Source organism: Triturus cristatus, chromosome 8 (assembly GCF_964204655.1).
Source record: "Triturus cristatus chromosome 8, aTriCri1.1, whole genome shotgun sequence".
In the NCBI taxonomy this organism is placed as follows: Eukaryota; Metazoa; Chordata; class Amphibia; order Caudata; family Salamandridae; genus Triturus; species Triturus cristatus.
In genome coordinates, this window is record NC_140591.1 from 1,239,383,798 (window position 1) to 1,239,404,129 (window position 20,332).

Genomic DNA, 20,332 nt, shown 5'->3' on the forward strand with positions numbered 1-20,332 from the left:
GCATGTGGAGTGGTTCCCTTAGCCAAGTCTTTCAAGTAGGCCAATGAACTGCAGGAGTTTCACATGGAGAACATCCTTATATACAGACAAGTGGAACAGATGCTGGGTTCTTCCATTCCTTCTATGGATATATTCACAATAGATTTTGTCCACACACCGCTTCCAAGCATGACTTCACTTCTTGAGAAGAGCCTCCGCAGTAGTTTTTGAACACTCCGTAAAACCAGCGATGATCGCCTAGGAGGACTGGGGCCGAAGCCTTCTTAACTGGAGTACTCTGGGGCCAGCTGTTTGTATATATTTATAAAATGATGTTGGATAGAAGGGCTTCACTGCTCATTGAAGTCCCCTTACTACATGATTCTTTACACATGTATGAGTGTGAAGAGCATAATTCCCTACAATAATGACAACACAAACTGCATTTTTCTTACCTTCACTTCACCTTGTTTCGTTTGTCATTTTTCTAAATGACAAAGTAAAAAAGTTCCGGAAGTGAAATAAAGAAGATACAAGAGCTTCAGACAATCTTATTGTACTTTTCATTTTGGGTGCACCACTATTTCTGTAATGTTATGCTTGTCTGCTATGCACAAGTATCCATAAGCGGCTGATACTATTTAGGGTGTGCGCCAAACCCATGACTAGGGGACAGTGTGGGCTATGCGAGTTGGTTAACCTAGCCGCTGTTTGAAACATTTGCTATATTTTGGCAATTTTCTCGGATTACTCCAGGCAAATCCAGAAACTTTGGGTACCTTTAGAATCCCCACCAGGTAGAAAAAATAGGTGCTAATTTGTCTAGGATCCTAGTGGCGTAACAAGAGAGCGTCGGGGTGGCGGTCCGCCCTAGGCGGCACGAGTTTTGGGTGCGATGGCCCACACCTCCACTCTTACCTGCGGCCGTCGCTGGGCAGCAAAACGCAAGGACCACCATGGGCAGCAAAAGGTCTGGCAACCCCACTGCAGGACCCTTTTTGTGGAAAAAAAGAATTATAACGGCTTTAGCACGGAGTGCCCCAAACATCAAAAAAATAGTTAAGCACTGGGGTAGGGGTGGAAACCCACAGCAGTTATGGATTTAATGTTACAGTTAGTATCAAAGTTATTATCCAGTTAATAGTGTCACTTTTTGTGGGTGTCATTAAAGTCAAAGGTCATTCGAAATCGCCTATGGTAATGCCATAGTGGTCAGGGGGCATGAATTGTGACTTTCAATAAGTCTACAATTGCTTTAAACTTGTGCCTAGAAGTCATTCTGACTAGAATATTTAGCTGCAATCTATAATGTTACTGGGAGTGACCAGGGGAATAAACGAAGAGCCCTCTTCCTGTAATGTCTGCAATAGACAGATTCATTGAATGCAGGACGTAGGGCTGTCCTTAGCAGGGGACTGGACTATAGACTCTAAACCTTCAAGGCTCCTGATGCAGAGGACTAGGTGGTCTTAAAAAGCAACAAAAGACATATGTTAATCTAATTAATGGCCTCTGTAAGTAAGAGTCATGCTAAAATATTTCCCGTAAGCTTTTTATTTTTAAATTATCCACCTAGAGGGGCATATTTACAAGCCCCTATCACCACAGGGGGCTTTACCTTATTTGCAAGGCAGTTATAAGCCACTTAACGTGGCTTAACGCTGCCTTGTGAATTAAGGCACTCTTTCACGCTATACTTAGGGCCCTATTTCAATGTCAGAGGGACCTGAGTCCGTCCAACATCGATTCAGTACTGGGACTGACCGACCTCTTGTCTGCAGTCCCAACCCAGCAATTAGGATGTGACCGAACACTGTTCGGTCGCACTCCTATCCTCTACAATGGGAGCATGCATTCCGATGGGAATGCATGCTCTCATTGAAAAGGCACCTCAAGGTGCCTGCCACAGGATGCAGGGATCAACAGGGGGAACCATAGGTGCCCACTCTGCCTCCAACTGGAGACCATGCACCCTGCTAAGGGCCCCCAAAGTCAACTTCCAACAGACTTTCTTTGTCGGAAAGGCCGGCACAGAAAGGTTGTCAGAATTCGACATTGCAATTGTAAAGAGCCGCCTTTGGGATTACTGGATGCTTTCGAAATGGCAGAAGGGCTCTCTGAGTTCGTCAAAAGCCATTCAAAAATCCAGTTTGAATTCCTTTCCGACCAACTCCATCCAAATGGGTCGGTCAGAAATGAATCCGAACAGCTGATTATGATGCCGTAGTAACGGCTCCGACCGAGGGTCAAAGCTGTTTACTACGGCATCATAATCGGCCCCTTAGTGTGAAAGGGGAGGGCAATGGGTGTTGTGGTGGGCGTTCCACCACAACACCCATTGATTTTGACGCTGCCCCATAAATTAAGACAAAAAAAAAACTGGTCTTAACGTGGTGAAACGAGGAGAAATGCTTTGTTTCTCCTCGTTTTTGCTGTTTGTATGGGTGCTGCACGGTGCAACACACATAGAAACAGCAAAACGCTATGCATGATTCCATTCCTGAACATAAACAATCATTTTAAAAATGACAAGTAGCAACTTCTATGTGTGCTGCAAAAAGCAGCGCACGTAGAAGTTACAAATCGCCATTTAAGATTGTTTATGTGCAGGAAGGGACACCTTCCTACATATGAGCAGTCATTTCTCACAATGCAGCAAGGGCGCCTGCATTGGCGCTAGGCAGTTGTAATTAGCCACAGCGCAGAGGGGAAACGCGGGGCTGCACCATATAGTTGTAAATACGGTGCAGCCCTGCGTTTCCAAATGCCACACTCCGCCACTTTCCTTGTAATATATACCCCAGAATTCATAATCCAGTGTATGTATCCCATAATGTGGGTTTGCATTTACACGTTGTATAAATATTTTCAGAAACAAATCATATAAAGTACAGGTTGATTGAAAAGCAAATATCCATAATGTCTATATTTAAAAAGTGAAGAAGGGCTGCGCTCTCCCTTCCTTGTTATTCTGACAGCCAGCTGGTGGCCTGCCACTGAGCCGAGCTGCATTGTGATAATGATTGCCTTTTTAGGAAAAGTAATTTGTCATTTTTCACAGGTCAGGTTGGAATTCTTTCTGAAAGAGACTGCTGCAAGCAGATAGCATCTGCTGTGTTGTTCATTCAGAAGGTATTCGATCATAGGAGATGTCTGTGCGATGCACTTCTTAAGAGCAACTTGTCTGACTTTTAAGCCCTCCGCTTAGGTAGCCAGGCAAGAATCTTGGAATCGGGCCATTACGCCTTGAATTAGGGAGGTCAAGGGGACCCACTGCAAGAATGTGAATAAATCAATATTCAGAAAGAGTATGAGCCATATAGTAGGGGTGGGCAGAGTTCGCGGGATTTCACTCCACGGAACTCTGCGAACTACCAGAAAAACTCTGCCGCGCTCCGCAAAGTTCTGCCAGTGGCAATGTCTGTAAAGTCGCACTACTCGCACAGATGTTTAGCGCTAGGAGCTTGTCCTGCACTGTAAAATCAGTGTGAACGGCACTACGTGTCACGCCAGAGGGCGCTGCTGCTTTCTTACGGTCAAGTAGACATTCTGCTCAAGTGAAAGCTTACTCAACGCGAGCAGTCGCAACCTCCTGCGACCACCCACATGAGGTCCAGCGCGTGATTTTTCTAACGAGTGCTCGCCAACTTAACGTTGGTGAGCCGCTCGCAAGAAAAAAATCTGCTCTGCCTCACTTTGTGAAGTTTTGCGGAACTCCGCACGGAGTGGGCAAAACTCTGCAAACTCTGCCAGCGGAGCAGAATTCTTCGCCCACCCGTACAATAAAGGAGGCTTTAAACTTTAAAGTTTGTTTAAATGGTATTGCATGAGCAATACGTTCAGTAATGCTACTGTCTTATAGTGATGTTCATGGCTATGTCTTTGCATTGCTGCTTGCTATCCATGTACCACATTTCTGTGTTAAAGTAACCTGTAAACGGTGGAGGACAACCTAGCAGCTGAGCAGAGAAAATATAAGCTTTCTCTTATTTTCTTTTTAATCAGGGCATTTTAATGTTTAACGTGAATCACGTGGTATAAAATAGATCACAATGTTCAAGATGTCGGCAGGTTCTAAAGGTAAAGCACCTTGTTATATCAGGGGCTCACTTACTGTCACTCCTGCCCCACGACTAAGGTTGTAATTCTAAATAGGTTGGTAAATACAACTCGGGCACAAGCTGGGTTTCTGCTCCTGAATCAGGATTACAAGTTGTGCATACATTTCACACATATATGTTTTCCCTCACAAATGTCGCCAGATAGCAGCTGGCAAAATGTGTGGGAGGAAAACCACAAGATTCCAAGTATTGCATTCCATAATGGAGAAAACAGGTGGGATAGTATGTTATTCCCCATTCTAACCGACGGCACTCATGGTTGGGAGGTGGTAACATGGTAAGGCATACTGGACCCCATGGTATCATTCACTCACTGGCTGGCATTACTTCCCAGGATTATCCCGCACCTTCTAGTAAGGTCCTATCAGAAAGCTGACGTGATGGTTCCTTACTTGGCTGTTGAAGGTAGTGGCGGCTCCTCCGCTAAGGCGGAGAAGCGTCGCCCCACTGCTCTTAGAGCAGTGAAAGAGGTCAAAATAAAATGATAATAACTTGTGTTATCATTTTATTTTGGATTGCAGCTGGGCTGGATTAGGGCAGAGTGGATCTGGTGGCTCAGGGAGGAGTATTGGTTTGTGCACACTCAGTGCACATGACTGCTTGGCCGGCCATTTTGGTCATGCGCACTTTGCATATTCCCAAACACGGCTGTAATGGACAGCCTGGTGGGGGATATGCACAGGCTCCCTGTCCCAATCTGAGCGCCAATCCCCTGGGCTCAACCCAATCACAACGCTGCATTGCAACCTTGTGATTGGCTCAGAGTAGCTTGTGTGCCTAGAAGCTTCCTGCTTCTTCTTCCAGACCGGACTGGAGAAGATAAGCAGAAATGGAGAGGTGACGGAAAAGGTAAGATTTCTCTTGTAATATTTTCAAACCCGCCCACGCTCTGCCTCCCCTGTTGTCTACCAGCCACCACTGGTGGAAGGTATGAACAATCCAAGATCTAGTTTTGAAAATAGAGCCTGTGTGACCTTGTAGTTCTTCACACGGTCTTTTGAAAATGCATGCTTTTCGAGCATATGTAGCCCTGACCCCCAGAGAGGCAATAGCCTCACTCATTGAGTAAGGTCTAGTTCCCAATCCAAGTCAGGCTTCTTAGACTTACATATACACCGGTGGTCAACCATCCCGCCACAGCTCCTGCCCTACCAGCCTCTGATCTATTGATGGGGACAAAGAGGCCCTTACCTATGTCAAGAAATTTGGTCTTAGATGAATCTCTCCCACAGCTTAGATCTTATCCACTGAAGAGAGGCAGCCCATGGCCTTGCTAAACTTAGCACTGTGGTTGGTAAACAATTTTCCAAAGCTACTAATTGAAGGAAGGCGCAGTAACGTGTTTGGTTTCTCCACCTAACATGCTGCTATGGTTTAATGACGAAGGTGTCCCTATGCTGTCCGCTGGCAGGTTGCCATGCTTTGGTCCAGCACCAACATCAGACTAAAGCAGTGACCCATCTAAATGTCGTAAACCTTTCAGAGGGTTGGTGGCCCGAATGTTTTATCCACTTATTGTGTCGCCTTCGGTATCTAAGGAAACCTCCGTTAAAGAAGACGTAGGGAACCTACAAACCCATCCACCAGGAGCTCCAACTCGCTTTTATATGTCATGCTCTTGGACTATCCTCCCTGAACAAGGTCCCTGTGTTCGAGAGCCCCCAAAAGCCATGGGGCTCAGGTGCCAAACACTCCCTGGACTGTGAGCATATGGCCACATGCCACTCCAGCTTCTCCCATGCCATTTTGCACACAGGCCTCGCTGGCTTCTTTGTGCGGGTACTGTGTGCTCTCCATTGCTTAATTTGTAAGAAAATGTGTGCCTGGGGCAAAGATAATTCTCAGAATGTATCTTGCACCCTCCGCTGTCCGTGCATGTGCTGCCAAGTGCCATTACTGACTCTGCCTATCAACAATGGCACTCCAACAAATGTGACAGTATGGCCTATTCCCAGGCACCCAAAGCTGTAAGATGGCCTGGATATGCTGGTAGTGGTACCTTTCTAATCCTTTCTAATGTATATAAAATTGTTAAACTTGCTGCTAAGTACTCTTGTTTTAAAAAAGATGGAAAGCACCACCATATAGTGTTCTGTTATTTATATGTGCCGGTGTTAAGAAATAAGTGCCGGTGTCAAGCACCAGCACAAATTAAGCACTGCTGCTCCCCCTCATCTTCCTACCCAATGGCACTCAAGCATCCAATTAACCCGGCACCCAGGCATTTTGAGGCAGACAACTTCAATTTCCTAATGTCAATCATGACTCTTAACACTTTTACATTATCTCTCTTCTGCATCTAGTTAGCCTGGTACCTGAGTCCCTTACACATTGCATTTGCCCCAAGCTTTTCCCAAACAATCCTCCGCTCATTTTCGGGCGCCTTCCAAACCCCCGAAAGCCCTAATGACCTGCTGACTGCACAACCGCTCAAAACTGACACCTAAGATTGGAGGTACATTTAGTGGATGTCAATTTAAAAACTCGAGCAGTGTTTCCATCCTATTTGCGTTTTGAACAAACTCTGCATGACTTTCTCACTACTAACCCATATTGAGTCCATTTTTGGGCCACATCTAAATAATTTCTATTGTTGAGAGATGCAGAACTACCAATTCGTACACTGCCACCGTGTGTGTTGTAAACAGGGCCGGACTGGCAATAGCGGGCACCGGGCGTTTCCCCGATGGGCCAGGGGCCGGTTTTGTTTCAGGGGACCGGTTTTGCATCAGTACTGCAATATTGCCCCCCTGTAACAAAAGCCGGAGCGGTGCTCCTCATTAGTCCCCCCTCCAACCCACTCTCCTGGGGACGGTCGAGCAGCAATCTGCCCGGGCTGGTTGCTGTTCCCAGTACGGCCCTAGTTGTAAATGAGAACTCCAGAGACAGGGAGTACGTGTGAAGATTTATTCCATGATGGTCGCCCAGTACAGGCAGTGTCCGGCGGCTCGGATCCCAGGGAGAACTGGCTCCTTAACTGGAATCTTCACCCCTCCCCCCCCCGCTCCGTTGGCCTGCACGGGCCTAAGTCAAACAATAACATGACATTTGAAATACCACAAGCAGGGGAGGTGCAGCTCGAGAATAGAACAGGGCGCACAAGCTGCACCACGCGCTGCCTAGTACATCACGCAATAACTACACTCCAAGCTGTTACTTGAAGCGTAAAAGGCCATTTTATTAGGACAAGGTTGCAATCACTTAGACTTTATTAACAGTACATAAATGCAATCAATATACTTTTTCCCATCCCATCCCATCCCAACTCATTCTCCCTTCAGCCTTCTCAAAACCATCTCACCTGTTTGCCTCTTCCCCATTCACTCGGTGGCCTCCTTCCTCTCCCCATTCTCACCTTCACTTGCCCTCCAAGCATCCTCTGTTGAATTTTCTTTGTTGCTCATTGCCTCCCACGCCCTGCTATCAGTCACCTGTGTACCTTTCTCCCCCCGAGGGGTGGATCCGCCTGTATGTGACTCATCACCCCTCCAAAGTACCGCCAACCAGGTAACCCCATAGGGCGGTTACCTGCCCCACCCCTAGATCCTGTGCCCCTTTCGCCTCCCATCAGCCGACCCTGCGGCACCGTGTGGATTTCCTTCCACCATACCATAACTGCGTCCACAGTCCAATCATATTTCTGTGACCTTCCCGGCCGCGAAAGGTGAATACCGTCGCTGAAACAAGACCACTTGTTCCGCCCTAAAGCTATCCTGCTTCCTGCGGGCCTATTCCCTTGATGCATGCTCGACCGTCTCCCGTTCCCCCTTCTGTAAGGCACAATTCATTCAAATTTAACCAATTATCCGACAGTTCCCTTTTTATCGAACCACAAATCCCATTGCATGTAACTTTGAGTAGTGTCAGACATGACATACTCTCGAATACAATTGTCCCCAGCACGTAACTCCATATCTGGGCCACTCCTTGTTGACCCCTGTTCTACCCATACTGGCCACAATGCCCCCGTTAAAGTCCACATTTTCCCCAGCATGTTACATCCTGTAGGCTGTCTCCCCAGCCCAGGTACGGCCATATACCTGCAAATCCGCATCCGTTGCTGGCCCAGTGCACGAGAGAATGGCCACCTATCCCGGTAACCGTCCTGGTTCCGGTCGACCCCCGCATCCTGTAGTAGAAAAAGAATAATTAGCCCTGTATGAAATCCTTCCCCATTTCAATAGCCCATTGCCCATTTGTTCCCAACCCTGGAAACCCCTTTCATCACTTAGGGGTTCACATCCTAATTGACGCACTCGCGTCTCCCCCATCGTCAACTCCCCCCCCCCCCCCATGTTCCATCATGACCACCTCGCGGCTACAGCCCCATAGCGCAAGGATTGTATCTCTCCCTAGGCTGCCCCCACCTATGCTCCATGGCCTTTGCATAAGCCCCATAACGGCCAGAAAGCCGTCACACCACCTTTTCCTTCTGGGAAAACAAATCCCACCCATTCGTAGGCCTGCCCTGTCCTGACACCATGCCATTCGTGTCAGACCCTCTTCTGTCTTCCCCTTCTCTTAAAAAACACACCCCACTTCCCCAGTCAGTGCCTCCCAATTAAACTCCTCCATCCCCAATTGTTCTCGCACCCAGGCACCTCCCCCATACATACCCAGCCTCCAAAAGGAGCCAACACCGCTCTGTCAAAACACCCCCGTTTCTTGCCACCACACACTCACTAGGCTCACTCAAAAATCCCTTTCGTATCAGCCAGTCCCACTTCGCCAGCTCTACATAGCGAACCAAAACGTCCCGTTCCAATTTTTGCAACCAGTTCCACCAACCCTGCAAAATTCGCCATATGTCCCTTGATTCGACCAATACAGGATGGCTTACTCTTCACACGTCCGCAATCTTTCCCACACATTCTTACACAACATCTTATGACACCCCTGCAGTCCCTCTCACTATTCCCCACGCATCAACTCCGTTCCCTTTCTCAAGATCCTTACCCCTATTTCCCTCTCACAACCGCCTCCCCCTTGGAAAGTGTGCCTGTCACCTATTCACACAACTGCACTGAGCCCAACCATATCGATCGGCACCAATGCCTCTCAACTTGTTAAAACCTCCGAAACGGTGACCTGTCCCTTCTCCTACCCCACAAGCTCCCTGTCTTTTCGCACCCCGTACGCCCCTTTACTGCTACGGCCACAGCACCCCCACTGCTCCTCATGTCACTAAACCCCTACTGAGTCTTCTACCATGTTTCATACCAGGCGCCCCAAACCTGCCAGTCTTCACCTATATATATGCCCCTATGTTGCACACTGTTTGAGCAGAATTAATGGGACAAACCCCGGAGACCCACTGCACTTGTGACACCAAAAACGCCCCACTCAGTGAGCTAACTTGTTAGCCAAGGCACTCTGATAGTTGCCCCACACCCATGCACGTCCAATCCCGTCACTATATGCCCACACCAATTGCGTACCAAGCAAGACCCTGTGCGTGTCTCAGTATTGTCGAAAGAACCCCACTTGACAGTATACAACACCATTATATCCCCCGATCCACAGCTCTTTTACCCCTTCGACAGAGTCCTCATCCACCGAGGCACACCGTACCCTGAGGAGTTCCACCTGTCAATGTCATCCCCCTCAGTGTACTTGGGTACTATGCCCTTGGGAAGTTTAGGTTCGAATCTACCACTCCTTGACATCTCAACATCGTCTTCACTTACGCTGCCACCATTCCTCTTCTCCTCCTCTCTCTCCCATCTTCTCTTAGCCAATTTGAATTTCTCCTTCTCCAAGGCAATCATCAACTCTAATTGAGCCTGAAGCTGTCTCTCTGCAAGGGACAGTAGTGGTACCCTTCCCCATTCCCAATACCACCTTGATTAACCTGGCTAACACTAGTCACAATGGGAGAGGTCTCATCCTCACCCCTCTCTCGGGTGAGGTTGGGGGGAACATCCTCCCACCCCACTGGGTTCTCCTCAGCTGCCCTGGCCCAGGCTTTTAGGGACTCAAGCAACCCTGCCTTCCTCATCTTCTTGGCAGCATGCAGCCCCCTAAGCCTACACTGTTCCCTAAGATCAGCCATTTTAAACTGGGACAGTTTAGCCAGGTCCAGCTCCATGGTTCCCTAGTTTTGGGTCACAAACAACTAGGCACAACGGACTTAGAACAATTTGGAACAATCAAAACAATGGATTAAAAACAGTTTAGTCCAAATTCCAAAAATTAAACTCAAAAGTTTTGTTCTAAGGCAATTTAGGGGATTTTCATAATCTTAAATCATTCACTGAAAGGTGTACTTTGTAAACACAAGTCCTCATCCCCCCGCTGCCACCAAATGTTGGAAAGTGGGTTATTGGTAGGGGCAAATGTAGGTCTGCCACGGGCAATAAGGCCACTAATACATGGTAGGACCCAGCATAGGTCTTAGAAAATTATTCCTATACTCAACCCTTGGTAACGTGGCTGCGAACAGACAGGCTTTACTTCAAAGACAGGTATATAAAGCATTTAAAAAAACTATTTTAGTAAATAATTAAGACACAATACAAAATAAAAATTCAACACTAATTTATAAAAATAGGTAATATTTTGTATCTTTTAAATGACACCAAAACGAAAAAGATCCACTGTAGGGAACCCGAGATATTAATTTTTAAAGGTTAGTCACTTTCCAGTGCTTAGAAACCAACAGTGCCCCTTTTAGTCATTTCGTTTTCTCTGACAGGGACACACCTTTAGAAATTGTTCTGAAGAATTTTCTCACCACTGTGTTGTGCCGCTTTCTTCAGCAGGCGGGGTACAGTTAGAACTCCTTCCTGAAGTTCTGCTTGCGGGTCCCAAAGTATCCAACACACAATCCAAGGTTCTGGAATCTCCAAGAGGGTCCTTGAAAGTGTGAAACTTCAATTCCGCAATCCACTTGAACAAAACCCTTACAAATCCACTGGTACTCCAGGCTGGGAATTCTTTGTGGGGATGTCCAGGTGAGCTCTGTTAACCTGTAGCTGCAGGGAGTACACTCTTTAGTCCTTTTACAGCAAGGTAATCCACAGGGCTGCAGTTTCAGTTGGTACAGTCTTCAGAGGTCAGGCCTTAGAAATCTTTGCACAGCAAAACTTCTAAGCAGGGCACGTCTTGCTTCAGTAAGTTTCAAGCAGTAGATCTGGAGGGCTCAGCCCCTCTCAGATACTTATTAAAAATTCTCTGCGTCAAGCAGCCAGTCACTCTTGACCAATGGGAGCAGGGTAACTCCTCAAGGCGATGACCACATCCTGTAGAGTGTGGCATTATTTTGTCCCAGAGTGCATCAAATCTTCCAAATCCATAGTGGCTGATTTTCCAGCAGAGAGTCAAGACCTGGCTAAACACACCCCCAGGGATGGCTTATTTCCCTAGACTCTCCACTCACCATCTGCACATACCTTCCTTAAGCCTAGCCCTGACTCTGGGTCAAAAGTGTGAAAGTGTATCTGACACCCAGGCCTCCCCTCTGCCTTTGAAGAGCATGGTTTACGACTCCACCCCATGGCCTGGCATTCCTATGGAACAACACATTGCCCTCCCAGCAGAGCTGGTAACCCCAGGGGCTCTTTATCACCTTTTCAAGCAGCCTGGCTAATCCACTTAACTCTGACCAATCAGGGCAGACCACTGGAAGGCTGAATTTGGACTTACAAACAAGAAAGTTTTATAACTTCTTTTATGTACACTTCAGGAGAAATTCAACCATATGATATTGTTGGATTTAGCACTACTATTTTGAGACGTCTTTGAACGGTAGCTCTATCTCCTTCCTATCAGTAGTTATTATTTAATAACTTCCTGCAATGTTAACCTATAAGGCCTGGGATCTGCAATGGGGAAAATGACTTGGGCCAATTTTCTAGCACCAGGGCATATAAAAACATATTTTATAAGTATTTCCCTAATTTCTACAGGACCCCCACCCCCTGTGCAACCAGGGGAGACTATAGGGGTTCTGAATCTGCAGAAATGTTGCAGATCCTCCTTCCACAGGGCTCCTAACAACAAAGTCAAATTTGAGCAGCATTTTACCACAATGTGGGGAGTGAAATCGGAAATTTCACTTTACCCAGGCATATAAAAACTAATTGTATAAGGGTGTACCTTATATATATCTGACCCCCACCCCTGGGATACCTAGGGGAGGCCCTGGGGGTCCCTAATATGCCAAAACATTATAGGTTATCCATTGTAAAGTGCCCCTACCACCAAAGTCGAGTTTGGGCACAATTTACTTTTTAGAAGCAGTCCTGGCACCCAGGGCTATTTTTAAACTGACCTCAGGCTTCAGCAGTGCACACATGCAAGTGCAGAAAAAGCTGCTTTCCTTTAAACAGCCATGCCCCAGGGTACTAGGGACTTCTAGGTAGTTTCAATCCCCCTCCCCTATTATATATTAGGGGCTTATAGGGTAGGTCATGCCAATCACAGGGGTACCCCACCATACCATTGCGTACCCTAGTGTATGTAGGTGTTTTAACTGTATTCTAATGTGTTCCTTTCAGCTTGGCACTGGCCCTGGGCCTGGTTAGGCAGAGCCCAGGGTCAGTCAGAGTCAGTTACCACCAGTACCGGTCAGCAAAAAGTTGGGGGGTGCCCAGGGCACAGGATGACTTTGCAACATCGCCGTATTATTTATTTTGGTCAACCCTGCCTGTTTAAGATATTCCTTCATCTTTCAGTATTTCAAAGCAATGGCAGCCTTTCTTTGCACTATTAAGAACAATATTTTTCTGTGATGTGCATTAAATAGAAAAAAAGGGTTTCTGTACTGGTTGCAAGTATACCTACCTACTACGAAACCCTCATACTGTTCTCTTACAATTAAATGTGCTTATTACATTTCTTTCAGATTTAAAATTCCTATTACGAGCATAGGGTTGCCACGTTAAGACAACATCACGTTAAAAAAAAAACATTTGTGGGAAATGGTTGCAATAAATAAATGTACGAGGGCACAACCTTGCCGGCGCTATACCTACTAGCTTTGCCAATGGTTGCTCGAACATCTAGTCCTCTATATGGTTGTGTACCCCTGTCTTTCATGTGAATGTGATTCATGAAAGATTGTGTGCGTGGGGCAGTGCACGCAAGGCGTGATGTTGCAGCTGACTGCAGGTGAGTGAGAGATGACGGAGTGCCCAGAGTATTAGCCTGCCAGTGTGTGCTCATATGTGTTTGAGTGCGTGACGTACAGCAATACTGACTGACAGCAATGGGGTGGTTACAAGGTAAGTTACGTCATATCCTTCTGTGTCTATTTGTAGACACCACAACACATCTGAGATATCCCCATGGCGCCTTCATGGTGTAGCCGTGTACACAACAGTGAGCTTCAATACCCTGGCAGGGGCTAAAATAACATTCAAGGTGCAGTGGGAAGGAACTTTACAAAGAGTCAACACACGTGGCCTACCATTCAGAATAAAAATAGCTGTTGTTTTGTACCTACGTTTATTTCCTCCCAAAGGTGTCAGTAAATTGGTATGTATAATTATTTTGCCTGTGTAATTACTGTGTTTATGTTCAATTTGTTTTCTCCTCAAACCCAAGAGGTTTAGGTTCTAAAAGTTGTGTGTAATGTATTCCTGCAGGATTGAGGTGACAAACACATCTGGTTCCTGTGGTGCCTGTTCTCTCTTTGAGCAAACACCATCAAAGGAAACCACACAATAACCACACCACCACTGTTTGGGAGAGACAAAGACATGGGGAAGAAAGAGAGGCATGTGGCACCAAGAGACGTAGGAAGAGGAAGGAGAAGGACAAAGAAAGGAAAGTGGATGGAGCACTGATGGAGCCTCTGAACCTATCTGAACCATCATTTGTACAGATGATCCTGTCATCTTCACGCTCACGATCCACCAAACCCACAGCCTGATACACATCCATCCACGCCATCTGGCATGGGTTTGTGTGCCCTTCCTGTGTATCATTTCCTATAGAAATGTTGGCTTGCTCAAATGAATACAAAATAAGGAAAAACATTACCCTTAAAAAATCACCGCGCACAGGAAAAGACATGGGACACAGAAAGAGAGGAGGACCACACACCCGAGAAAAGTGTACAGGCAAACATTCCAGCCTCCTCACACAGTACCATAATTATAACTAAGGCTCCCTGATTTCCGTTTTTAGTGATTTTTACAGACAAATACAGACAGAAAAACATTTATTTTCTCGTCTGTATTTATTTTTGAATATGGATAAAGACGGAAATTGGGTGTTTTTTGAGTGATTTTAAATATACTTTGCCATGACTGACAGGCCAATAACTGTCTGGATTGATAGGTAAAGGGATTTAAAAAAAAGGAGTTTTAATAAAGAGGCTTAAACAGCAGTATCTATGCACAAGATTGAAACTGAAATGTGCATATTTTCATATTAGTGCATTGATTTACCTTCTGCGGGTGTTCATATCACAGAAACCTGGCAGGCATTCAAGCATGACTGCATATTTATTGGTTAAATAAATGTGGAAATATACCAGTTCCCGCTTTCTTTTTTTCACAAAACCCATGATAAATATGTATAAATACAGATCAATTCGACAAAAAATAAATACGGATAAATTCAGAGAGAAACGGCCAAAAAATAAATACCATAAAACCGGGAACCCTAATTATAACCAGCTCATCTACCGGTGTGATCGGGAAAGTGGGGGCAACCAGTGAATGCCAAAAATCAGATCCCAACAGCATTACCATGGTTGCTACTTTTGCAAGCACCATGCACTAAACTGGACATGCGAGCCAGGCTCACAAAATTCTAAGTGGGGCCCGGATAGCATGGCCCAATTCTGAATATGAATTAGGAAGAACAGCATGTAGGGCAGGAGGTCAAGGGGTTTTCCTACTTGAGCTATTTAAGCATCTTCATCAGTTTAGACAATACTGTTGGTGTCCTGCCCTCACTGATTCCTGCCACCTCTGTTCACCAGTGGCAGCTGGTGATCTTTGAACCAGGGGACATAATGTTTCCAGTGAGTGAGCCAGAGTTCTTGTAGGAGGTCTTTACGTAGGTGTTTCTCACCCCCATCGCATTCCCGCTCCCCTAACCGTATCTTGCAAGATGTTCGGGAAAAAAAGGTCAAATAGTGCATTACACAGCAGAAATGTTACACACATTAGTTAAAAGGCCATGGCACTGAAAGGTGCACTCATGGTATATTCCACTACTTTCAAGGTGAACCTGGAAACCCTGGCCTTTCCCAGGAGCTAACCCCAATCTTGCAAAATTTGCCATGGTTTTCCCATATGTGAGGAATTACCTCCAGTATTTTAGGTCACAAACTTTGTCAAAGGGTGCCCCTTAAGTCAAGAATTACTTCTAGAATACCAGGGCCAGCATTTTGTCATGTGTGCCCCCCAGTACACCTGGTGTGCTCCCCTTATGTCAAGAATTACCTCTAGAATGCCAGGGCCAGCATTTTACCATGGATGCCCCAGTAGACACCATGTATATTCTCACAAGGACAACCCCTTATCTGCCCACGAGGGTTACTAATACTTGTACGCAACCAGCGTCCACCGTGGAACTCTTTTCAAAAATGATGAGCAACCCTCTACCTTCTGTTTAGGGAAGCTCTCATTCAATGCATTTACTCATAAATTCCAAGTGGTACCTACACACTTCGGAGTTCTTTAATCCTAAAGCACGTGAAATAAATTGGCCAAAAAATGCTGACAATGGTGTCTGTGGTTATTCTTACGTATTATTTATCAAAACATATTTCATTTCATATGCAGGTGATAAAATAGTTAATAACATAAGCGCAGGCGACGCAGTGCTCTAATGTGAAGAACATATACAAATATACACATAAGACACAAAAAAACAATAAGTTCACTGGTTCTATGTGTAGCTGACGAAACACATGCACATATCACATCACAGCATGTCAACTAATTAATAATTGAAGCAACCAAGTGAAACAAATGTCGAAGTTTCGACCCCTGTTGAGTCTCTGGGTCTCCTTAGGACAATTGTTGTCTGACGTATTCCCAACACTGAGTGGCCACCATCCCCAGTCTAATATGTGTGGTTCAAACTCATCCGAGCCAACCACCAATCTCAAGGTGTGATTACAATCTCACCACCGAAAACGGCATGAAGCAATCAGCTAGTCCCTCTTCCAGTGCCCTCATCGCAGTAACTTTATGAATACAACTCTGGGATTTAGTTTTTATATTACCTTTGAGGCCTCCATGTCTTCCATAACTTATCAATGCTATTTTCACTTCTAGCAACCACATCCTTCAGAAGGCCTGACAGTTCCTGGCAAACAGGAAATCTTCTCATCTTGAAGCTTCTCAGAATTTGCCAATACTTTACCCACTTTCAGATCCTCAGACTACCGAAGCATATCCTTAATTTTGCCATTTTACACTTGCCCTGGGTGATGTAACCAATATCTTGCATTGACGAATACATCTACTTGGGGCCCACATAACAGTTACTTGGCCTCAGTTACAGCCGTGGTCCGTGCAGGTAACAGCGGTGGGGCCGGGTTGGGGGGGGGGGGGCAGAATTCAAGGGACGATGCAGCGGGAAAATCAAATCAATAATTAATTTTCCCTAGTCATCATCTGTCGGAATCTCCCTCAACCCGGCCCCAACGCTATTACTTTAACGGGCCGCGGCTGCTCAGTTGTCCATTTGCCTTATCCTTCAACTTTCTCCCATGCTTAGAATCCTTCATCGTTCCTTGCTGTCTTGAAACCATGCAGGACACAACTCCAGCACAGCATCTCATTTCAGATGGAAACCTCCAGGTACATTGGCCGTTCATTGTGCATTCAAAGTACTTGGTACCACTGTTTTCCACAGTAATTCCATCTGTACAATTTCTGACTGAATCCCTTAACTACTTGATTCATAAACTCTGCATGAGCATCACCATCTGTCTGATATTACGCAATCCTCTTGTGTTGAATTCCATTTCTCTATAAAATCCTATATTCTCATTTGATACAAAATTGAAGATTGTTTTCCAATGCAAATTCACATAGACGTTTCTCTCTTGACAAGCAAGCCCTCTATCAAATTTAGAACAGTCATTGGTCACTAGACTTACAAAGCCCACCTTCAAACACCTAGAGGAAAAAGTAAACCACTAACATTATGACACACATGTATCCTTCAAGTACCACAATAAAGGGAAAATGTTATCACTCACTTTTTTCCTCTACAATTCAGACGTATGTTCAACTATTAGCATACGAGGAATACACAGCTTAGCAATCTTATCACTTGTCCTGCACAATGTACACCCCATTCTTCTTGAATCCTGCTTATGATACACTGATGTCAACAAAAAGGTTTCCTTAATTTCCTCTCAGTAAACAACTTTCCTAAATGCCCTTCAAGAGTGGTGCAGTTGCGGTTGCCTTGGAACGGGGTTGGTGGGGCGGGAGTGTGGGGGTTTGGATTAAACAAAATTAGAAAAAATAAACGTACCTTCTCCGCCACGCCGCCGCACGCCTTTCAGTCCTCGGTCTGGTGGAAGCACCCACACTTCCAGACTCTCAGAGCCAATAACGACACTGCAGGAGCAGCGTCGTGATTGGTCTGAGCGTCCTGTTTGGACGCTCAGGCAGTGCCTTTGAGCCTGGTCGTGTTCTTCACGGGGCTGTGCAACACAGCCCAATGGAGAACATGCCAAGTGCACATGAGTGTTTTGACACACTTGCCCAACACAAGTAGATCAACAACTCCAGCCCTCTCCTGACCCAGATAGGGAAACAACCATACCGCTTACTCACACAAGGTAACAACACAGCTCACAGTAACCGGTAAAAACAAAACCAATAAACACACCGATCCAGGGTAATGTCGAACATGCATCATTAAACACCGTATTCAGCACACACTTGTAACTCCATAGTAAACTCCCTAACTTCCATCCAAGGTATATATGTGCACCCATGAACATTATGTTCTTGCACATCCCCAAAAAATGCTCAAATGTACATTTTAACCTTAAAGTACTTAACATTACAATGAAATACGGTCTGCTCTTTTAAAATGTCAAATATTATTCTTAATCATATTCGTCTGTCTAAAATGTCCTCACATAAACTAGTTATACAGGTAGTTCCTTTCAAGGAAACAAAATAGCACTCAAATGTCTCAGTGCAAAAAACTGAGTTTCTTGAAAATCTTACGTAACAAATGAGCAACGCGAGTTGTGGAGAAACTGTCAGCTAAGAGGTAGATCTCACACCTGTGACACTTCTGTTAATGCAAACCATTACCTTAGTGTAACTGCTTACTGCTGCTGCCATGTTTTCTTCCTCATACTAATCGTGTTTCAGAGATGTGTGTGTGTTTGTGTATAGATGGACAGGGCATGCAGCCTTGTTATTTTCTTAATCTCCAGTGTGATGGTGGCCTGGATGGGATGTGCAAAGAGCCACCAGGGATGGTAAGTTTGCCATATAATCAGGGGTGCTGGTCATGATGGCTTTGTAAATGATGCAGATGATGTGGGTCGGCAGGTGGAGTAAATGGAATGGTATCAGGATGGTGGTGATCATATTTCTTCAGGCCCCGGATGAGACATGCTGTGGCATGTGGAATGCCTTTGGGGTAGGCAGTCTGGGAGTCCATGTAGCAGGGCTTTAGCACCATTCACAATGCAAGAGTATAAATGTTTGAACAGCTGTTCTGAATTCAATTTCTAAAAGAAAAAAATGATTTTGCCTTCTTTAGAACAGAGAGCTAGTGCCAGGCTGTCTGTTTTTGACTGGGTGTTCCTTGAGGGTCAAGTTGGTGTCCAGGGTGAATCTATGTGAATTGACTTTTACTGAAAGTTGGGGTTTGAAGCTGTCGAGGTTCATGTCATTGATCCAGGTTTCTACTAGTTCTTGCTTGCTATTACTGCAAATAGCATGAATTATATTCTTGGTGGGTTTGAGCTTCAGGCAGGTGCTGGGCATCCAGATCTGGTTGATTGCGGGCAGTGTTTGAGGCACCGGATTGTCTGGAACAGAGACTCTCAAGAACGTTCTGTACCATCAGCATATTTGTGAATTTAGATGCTCTTATTGGTGAATAAAGCCTCAAAGGGCTCCTTGTAGAGGTTGAAGATGACAGGGGACGGACGGTACGGTGGACTCCTCAGGTGGTAGGGATATGTTTGGTTCTGAAGGTGCCCATGTGAATAAATTACTTCCGGCTGGGAAGATAGGAGAAGAATCAGTGAAGGACACCCAGTGAATCCCATTTGAAACGCCAAGGTGTGGAAGATGGTGGGATGTTAGACTGTGTCGAAGGCAACTTAGAGGTTCAGCAATATCAGGGGGCAGGGGTAACCTTCATCTGTGAGCTTGAGGGCATCCTCTCTGATGTATAAGGTAGCTGTCTTTGTGCTGCAGCATGATCCGAAGCCATATTGGTAGTTGTGCAGGAGATGGTTAGTACTAATGTGATGATCTTAGTGTACAGCATTGACTGCTTTTTAAAAGATCTTGCGGTTGAAGTGTAGGTGAGTGATGGGTCAGTAGGTGGCAAAGCAATCAGTGTTAAGTGAAGGTTTCTTTATTAATTGGAGGATCAGATCTGTCTCGAAACCTACTAGGAAGATGCCTTGATTGAGGCAGGCACTGAAAATTGTGAGTAGGGGGTGAGAGAACATTGATGAAAGACAATGGTAAGACATCATCTTCTTTGGTGGTTGCCTTTAGGGAATTGAGTTTGTCAGCGAAAAAGGCTTTGAGAATGTACATTGGCGGATCCTACGAGAAGGGTTGGGCATAAGAGAAGAAGCAGGCTTGGTGTTATAAATGCTGTCTCATCTTCTGTATTTTTTCACTGAACAAAGGGCTGCCCCCCACAGGGTTTTTATCTTGAGGGCACAGGCACACATTTACAATTACCAATGTGCACACACACAATCCAAATCCCCCCCCCCCCACAAGGGTCGAAGGAAAGGAAAGTAGGGCATAAACGTTACATAGAGGTTCCACCACTGAGACATCAGATAGGTCTCTGATGACTTAATGAAGGGATATTTTACATGCACACCATCTGCCATCATGTGGGTCTCCTCACCTCTGCTCTTAACTGGAGCATATCAGTAAAGAAACTCCCAGGACATAGGTAAGCATCTATTGTGCTTCCCATTGGTGGTGCCGTGAGGTGTTGCCTCAGTTTGCCACTGCAGTCCATTATGGATGGCAGGGGTAAGGAGCCACATCTCCACATGCGTGAAGTGTGCCAAATTGCAATAAGTTAAT

General features: G+C 45.6%; 1 long non-coding RNA gene across 2 annotated transcripts in view; it reads right to left on the bottom strand.

The window, feature by feature from the left end:
- LOC146805653 (uncharacterized) overlaps nucleotides 1–20,332 on the bottom strand; it is a 603,847-nt gene that overhangs the window by 454,017 nt on the left and 129,498 nt on the right. For both annotated transcript variants that reach the window (XR_014967868.1, XR_014967869.1), the window contains exon 3: nucleotides 8,141–8,229. This is a non-coding gene — a long non-coding RNA (uncharacterized LOC146805653). The remainder of the gene's footprint in view (nucleotides 1–8,140; nucleotides 8,230–20,332) is intronic.